At 33.3% G+C, this 8,096-nt stretch overlaps 1 long non-coding RNA gene across 1 annotated transcript in view; it reads left to right on the forward strand.

The window, feature by feature from the left end:
- Nucleotides 1-7,961, forward strand: part of LOC111089736 — a 17,552-nt gene extending 9,591 nt beyond the window's left edge. Inside the window, exon 5 of the long non-coding RNA XR_002613947.1 lies at nucleotides 7,950-7,961. This is a non-coding gene — a long non-coding RNA (uncharacterized LOC111089736). The remainder of the gene's footprint in view (nucleotides 1-7,949) is intronic.
- Nucleotides 7,962-8,096: the final 135 nt, after the last annotated feature.

Here is an 8,096-nt window from a genome sequence, read left to right on the forward strand (position 1 = left end):
TGAGTCGAGCGCCTTATCCACCTGGCCATGCCAGGCACTTGATATAGATATAAATTAACACTGTAACTTGTGTACAAGGTGGGTAAAAAGTGTGGGCACCCTCCCCTCAAATAAAGATAGTGTACATGAAAAAAATTATTGCATATTGACAGATTTGCATATCTCATATTGACACAAACTAAGAAAAAGTTCTATTAATAATCCAAAATGTCTGTCTGTTGGTCTTTATTTTCATGACATAGGATACGATGTGACGTCCATACACTTATGACTAAGCATTCTTCTATTGAATAGTCACTTTAATCTACCATGTTCACCCTTAATAAACCTGGAAAAAAAATAACTTTACTAAAACGCGAAAAACTAAAATTATTAACAGATAATCTTTGGATTAGGGTATGGAGCAAACTTTTTAATAACCCCGTACGTTTTTTGCTTTAGTTTAGTTAGAGCTAAATTTTACCGTTCTTAACACTATCAATGAATAGTTTTATAAAGTTATTCTCCGACCTAACGTTAGACCTTTTGATAAGCTTTTAATATATTGTTGTACAAAATGTCTATTAACGTTCAGCTACATCCGCCTTTTGTTTGAATTCGTTGAAATGAAGTGCGCGCGCATGCGAATTTTCAGGACAAACAAAAATTAATTATTATTATGATAGATTTATACAAAATATTTGTTTAAAAGAAATCTACATTGGTTTATGGTGTTTAAGGAAAACATCTTTATTGTTGGTTTTATGTTCTTCCACACTGTTCTATAGCATTGTTATATTACCTACTGGTTAGGGTATATATTACGATTTATTTTGGCACTATTTGTTTGTAATTAAGCACAAAGCTACACAATGAACTATCTGTGCTCTGCCCAACACGGGTATCGAAACCCCGATTCTTGCGTTGATTTGGACAGTAATACAAAATATAATGAAACTGATTGATACTGAAGTTACAAACAGAACAAAAAATAGAAAAGCCCACAAACATGGCAGCAAACATCAAAACTGGGACTTATTTAGAAGCAAAGGTCTGCGTCTCTGTTACAGGCTTTAGTTTTACTTTTACCGAAAGACTGTTATGTATTTAACGTAACTGAAATATTTCTTCCTCACTTCTTCCTCAGTATAAAAAGCACTCATCCAAAATATTTCATTAAAGTTCCCAAGTTTATTTCTGTATTGATTGCCGTAGTGTTCCTCTATTGTGGCATATAGTTTTTCTTCCAGATAGGTTAAAGTAAGGGTGACATAAACGGGGACGACCTTTTATTTCTTTGAAAAAAGTACCGTCAAAGTTGAAAGTATTGTTTCAAAATCCTTATTAAATATCCTATTAGTCGACTCTCATCTTTGTTGAGCCTAAGGTCTTCTAGAATATTTCAGTTCTGGTTTTCAACATTATATGAAACAAGTAATGGCTTGGTTTAGGTATACAATAGGCTATCTGTCTGCTGCCCACCACGAGTATCAAAGCCCGATTTTAGCGTCCTATGCCTGCAGACTTACAGTTGTGAGTGGTGTGGGATATATTTTGGTTCAAGAAGTCTCTTACATAACTTTTATATAATTTGTAAAAGATTGGATAGGTCTACCAAAATAATCATTAATACGAAGGCATATTGGTCTCGTGATTATTGGTCTGAGTTTTAAATCTTGTGGATTTGTTACTTCGATGGAAGAATGGATTAATTTGAATCCACGTTTATGCTCCTTCGGCAGATCATAAAAGTTTCTTTCTCTGTAAGTCACTTGAAATTTGCATTTATGTTGATTTATTTTTAGGGTTTTCTTCTAATTCTTCATGGTAGGATTCATATTCAGATAAAACTGTTAGGTCTTTATGATACAGTAATTACCGATCCACCTCTATCCGCTTCTTTATGATAATTTCCTCGTTTCTTAAGTTTCTCATCGCTCGTTTTTTTAACCTGCATAGGTTATTTTTAACTGAATTTCCTGGCCTTGGTTTAATTGGACTATTGTTAATGTTATTTTTCCGTATGATTTTCGCCGGTATTTTATTCGCCGGTATTTTACTGCCGGTGCGGTATCTGTTCTCGATGTTCTTGCTTTGGTTCTTCAAACATTGTTTGTTTCGTTTTTTTTTTCTCTGGATAAAATTTTTTTCGCGTATTTCTTCTTAAATTGAGTTGTGTAGTTGTAAATTCTGGTTTATATTGGTTTGCAGATAGCCCTTCTTGCAAAAGAACCTTGTTTGGTCAGTCTCCTCTTCACTGTTCTTCTGGATGTCCTGGAATAAATGTGTTCATTCCATTCCTGTCGAAAGATGTTGCAAGGATTCTTTCAGCCTTGACATGTTAACCTGATCAAAACACGTTCATCTCGGGCAGTAGTTTTCCAGCGTCTACCAGTAGACTTTCTTGAAACAACGTTTCCTTTAGTCCGATGGCGTTTTAGGATTCTGGATACAATACACTGGGGGTATCATACTGTCCTGGCAATGTTTGTTTGCTTTATACCATTTCTGGACAGTCGAACAATTTGACGTACTATAACTTCTGGCACGTGACGAGGCATGACTCTACCACAACTAGAGAAATCGTCTGAACAAAGCGTTGATCTGTTTCGAAAAAATTATACCAAAGGCACACCCTTTTATACAAAACAGGTGTTTATGTGTGATTTGATGAACAAATGCTCAAAACAATTTATGCAGACCAAAATAACAACTAGTACATGCTTGTCCGATCATACGCTCTATCACTACACGGACATTTACTCAATAACATCAACACAGAACTGTGTACAAATATTTTGGCTAAGACTGTACAACTAACAGATCACACCAAAGAAAGTATTTTAAAAACAAGAACCCAGAAATTCGTGAGTTTATATACCACCTCTCACCAACACGGGTACCAATGAAGTATTGTACGACTTAAATAAGATCCTTCATCACATGATAAATTAACCAACGGTGACGTCAACAGCTGAACACATTAAGAAATGTTAGGTAGGGAGCGATAACGCGAGTGTAAATGAATTCTTTCATCACGGTTCAAGGTTATATAATTTTTAAGTTTTAGTTTTTGTTTGTCCTTGTTTAAGTACAAAGCAATACAATGTGCTATCTGAGCTCTATCCAACGAGGTTATCGAAACCCAATTTTTAACATAATAATCTCCATCAGCTTAATGATGAACCACTGTGGGAGGCGGTTGGATATGGGATCACTAAACATAATGTACAGAAAACTGACCTCCACTTTCTTTCAAGAGATACGTCATGGATTTTAGTTAAAGAATTTCTACTTACTCGCCAAGCTTTCAGACAATAAGTGTATTTTCGTTACTAGTCCTTCCTTCGAGTGGCTTTTCAGTATGGCTAGGGATATTCTCTCTCCAACAAGGTTTAAAATATCTGATGATATCTCTGAAACCGGGGTTTTTCTGCGCAACGGCAGAAATGCGAAGTTACTTTTTTTGCAAGCTCGATTCATCAGTCGTTTCTAATCCTTTGCTTTTAGATCTTATCTTAGTCCTAAACTATAATTTCAATTCGAAAAAGAAACAAAACTGAAACTGTTTGAATGAATACTCAATGTAAGCACTGATACAATTGTTTAAAATAGTCCACGAAACTGCCACTCTGTAGTGTAGATAAGAAGCTGTAAAGATACTACGTTCAAATACTTTTTAAAGAAAAAACCTAAAACATAATTACAACTACATAGGATTGTTTAAAATAGTCCACGAAACTGCCACTCTGTAGTGTAGATAAGAAGCTGTAAAGATACTACGTTCAACTACTTTTTAAAGAAAAAAACCTAAAACATAATTACAACCACATAGGAAACATTGTATTAGAAGTTTAGCGTACCTACAAGGAAAAGTAATCTGTGTCCATTACTGCTCTAGATATATTTTACGCTTGTACAATATAGGTGTCTAAGGATAGCAGAACATTTGAACTATTTTATTACACTTTCATGTAGGCAATCAGAACAATAGTTTCGTTATTACATTCCGAGCGTAGTTAAACAAACTGAAGTTACGAAATTAAAAACTAATGAACTGTGTTCTTCCGCCTTTCAACAAACAAAAGTAACATTTATTTGTGAAACTGAATAATAACTAAAGTGGTACACGAAAATCAAAAGACAAATATTATACATATATACACGCACACACACACACACACATATATATATATATATATACCTACATCATGTCAGAAAAAACACGTAGGTTCAAAAAGTCTTGATACCAAATGATAAAAAACCCTATAACCCGAGCACTTTCAAATGCTGGACCTTTCTCCTTCAGAGGCAGACTGAGAATGGTGGTGTATTCGAATGAGTGATATATAAATGGAGTTGAGTGACGTCATGAAGGTCATCTGGTCTTCCAGAAAATATTTAGTAAATGTTTCATTTTCGGTACAACGTGGCCGGCAACTAGAGCGTTATGTAAAAAGGTGATAGGGATATTTGTGTTAAAAATGGCTAAAAAAAGGAAAGAAATAAAACTATACTTAAGTGTTTAAGTCAAATAAAGGTTACTCTTGAAGACTGATTGAAAAAGAGATGTTAAGCTAATTAATTCATTCAAACAAGTGGGGAAAATTATCTTAAATGAATAGTAAGTTTTCGAAAAATTAGGGTTCATACAACGTGGAAGAAATAAGCAAAAAAATATAAATAATTTTCTGACAGAGATGAAACCAATCGTTGGAGATCACTGATTCCAGGATCTAGATTGATTCCACAAGGTTGAACAGTGTTTAGATTAGCAATCCAATAAGCTTGTTTTATCTCACTGTCAGCTTTAGTTCTGAATCCTGTTTCCATGCCGATGAGAGTAACATCGTTAATGATATGACGAGGGTGGTTAAAGTGTTGAGAAACAGGGAGATTTTTTCAGTGTTAATAGAAGACTTGTGGTTGTCGAAACGTTCTCTAAGAGTTGTTTATGTATGTCCTACATATTGGTGATTGGAGTTTTTACACTGTTTAAGGTAAGGAGTGTTTTGTATTACATAAGTGATTTCTTTGGACATTTTAAACTTTCTTTGGTTGTGCTTGTCAGTAGTCCTTTAGAGTTCTGCTTTTTCGGAAGGAGACAACGGGAACTTCAGGAAATATCTCTTTAAGGCGATCGTTAAGTTGTAGGAAACTAATTTTTTTTTTCAGAATTCGTGAGACGTTTCTGAGTTCAAAGTAAAGGTGATAATAAGAAGAATTCTATTTGAAATGTTAGTATTGTTCTGATTTAGAATGTTTTTTCACTTAGTGTTGTTAGCCTTTTTGATCTGTCTGTCGATTTCGGTTTCTTTACATCCTCTTTGTAACATGATGTGTTTTAGATCCTTGGTGTGTTTTCTGTAGTCTGTTTCATCTAAGCATATTTTCTTTATTCTTATTTCGTTTTTCTTTTCTTTCTTTCTTTCTTTTACTTTGGAGAGCAGTCACCTTCCCACAATTGTCTGCATGTAGTGAAGGGTGATATAGATGTGGGATGTGGTGGGGTTTAGCATCCACATCTCGATCTCCTAATTTATACTTCAGTGATCTCTTTTAATTTATGGATTTTACGAAGCACATAGAAATACCCAATTTCTGAATTACTTAAAATAACATCCTATTCTTTGTTAATATCATCTTAAATTCATCAACAAAAGTATTTAAGTTTTCTTTACTGAACGTTATGCTTTTCAATTTATCTAAACTTCCCATTTTTTGGTTAATCTTTGTATCGTTTAAACGTGCATAAACCATTTGATCATAAAATTGTTGGGTCATTATTACCCATATTTCATCTTTATTTGTTTTCCTTCCGCTCTTTTAAAGTTAGATTATCCTTCCCTTGTTTTTCAGTAACAGAATATAATTCAATGTTTTGACAAAATAACTGTAATTCCATGTTCATTCCTTGAACAGGATCAAAATTTGATTTACCTCTTACTAAGGATTCTTCTTTAGTTGGAACTTCATAAAAATATTCTCAAGTCTTAAATCCCTATTGAATTCATATATAGTTTCTGCTAGTTGTATTTTATTGAGTTTTTTCTGGGAGTAAATCTTAATCCTTTTTTTTAATAATCGTATTTCATTTTCTTGTAAATTTGTTTCTGTTAAATGAACAATTTTCAAAAAATTCTCATCCTGTTTATCTAAACGTTTTGTGGAACTTTGTCATATTTTCTAAAATTCATAGGTTTTTCGTATAATCTCTCTCTTCTTCCACTATGTGTTGTATCTTCCATCCTATTGAAATTTCTTTGTCTAAATCTTTCATCTCTTTGTTCTTGTATTTTTTGTTGACTTCGAACATATTCATCTCCTCCACACCTTTAGGATTCCATCTATTTATGTTGTTGTGTGTTTATCTTTTGTTCTCAATTTTCTTGTATTGTAGTATGTATTTTCTCCTTTTATGTTATCAACATCTTGACGATCTTCATCTTTATTTATAATACCTTTACTTTCAATTTTCCTTCCTCTCTCTAGATTTTCTCCGTCTTTTTTTAATTGTTCTATAAACCACATTTCCTTTTGTTCCATTTTTCGTCACTTCTTCTCTTCCCTTCTACATAAATCATTCCAATATTCATAAATGCTTCAAAAATCTCTTTATTCTCCGTTCTTTTATTGAATAAATTCCAAATTTTTGAGTCAATGTTTGTGAAATTCACTTTTTGATTTTCCATTCTAACTTCCAGAGCTTAAATTTTGATCCTCAACCTTTCTATTTTTTGATAGACTGTTTGGGCAGAGTATGATCATAACACGCTCTCCACAATCCACCAGAATACTATAAAGACCGACAACATCTTACACACACTGACCGGAAAACGAAAGGTGGAAGACTTTCGAAACGTCGTCCTCCACACTTGTGTCTCCACAACAGACAGTTGCAGTCCAATCTACAAAGTTTCATCCTTAACTTTTCTATTTCTAATCTTGTTCTCACTTGCTTTTCTTCATCTGAAATAGCTTCAATAATTTTTTCGAGTGTTTTCTTATTCGTACTCTCAGGTGAATGTTATATATACATATATATAAACACACAACACTGGCTGCTTTCACTAAGCGAAGTTGAATTTCTTCACATTCAGAACAATTAACATGAAATTTCCTGTTAGAACAAAACTTTATAAGTATGTGTAACTTTTTTGAAAACAAAGAACGCTGAACGATATGATTATCAACCACAAATGATTCTTCATTTATTCACTACAAACTCGAACTATGTTGTTTCCTATTAACGTAACCTGGGTCCTAAATGATTTATATTGCTACATTTTATACACTGTCTCAACCTCGGGAGACTGTGCGATTCCATCACCAGCAGAAATAACAGTGGTAGAACAAAACTGATTAACTACTCCTGACTTTGCGGCGTGATTAGTTGACCTAGAAGATGACTTTTTAGACATGGTGTGTTCAAAAACATTGGAGGTGTTCAAAATATGGGTCAACTATTCCATATTCTAATGCTACATGATTATATCGGAATTACTATCTGTTGGTATTGCGTGGATAATATATAACTAACAAAATATTTCCTGTTAGAACTAAAATATACTCCCATGATGAGAAAATGTGAAGAAGTTATATTGAAGACACACCAAGTATTTAGTGTAGTTTTGAAATACGCAAACAAAATAACCATATTCAACTGCCATCTAGTGGCTGAAAAAAACACTAGACATTAACAAAAAAAAAAGCATATCTTTCTGTCTCTGTCCTGTGTGGGCCAGTGTAGAAAGCCTCTTATCCTAACAGCCTGCAAGTGCCAACGAAAAAACTTAAGCCAGTCAGCAAATATAAAGTTAAAAAAATAATTTCTGTAACAAAATATTTCATTTCTTCATTTGTGATTATTTCTTTGCTTTAGATTAATTCCTTGTATATTATTTCATGAATGTTCTTTATAAATACTATTAAATTTATCTGCTGAGAATCAGTAGACCTGAATATCACAGATTCAGTTTCTATTTTTAATCTCAGATAAATAAAGATCTTAGCATCTGGACGCTTCACAATCTTTAAAATAAATGTTTATGAACAGGAGAACACTTTGTCCTCCTGAAGAAGAATAGTCAACTATTCAAAAGCGCTCGAGTTTTGGG

The sequence above is a fragment of the Limulus polyphemus genome, unplaced genomic scaffold (genome assembly GCF_000517525.1).
Source record: "Limulus polyphemus unplaced genomic scaffold, Limulus_polyphemus-2.1.2 Scaffold7228, whole genome shotgun sequence".
Lineage (NCBI taxonomy): Eukaryota > Metazoa > Arthropoda > Merostomata > Xiphosura > Limulidae > Limulus > Limulus polyphemus.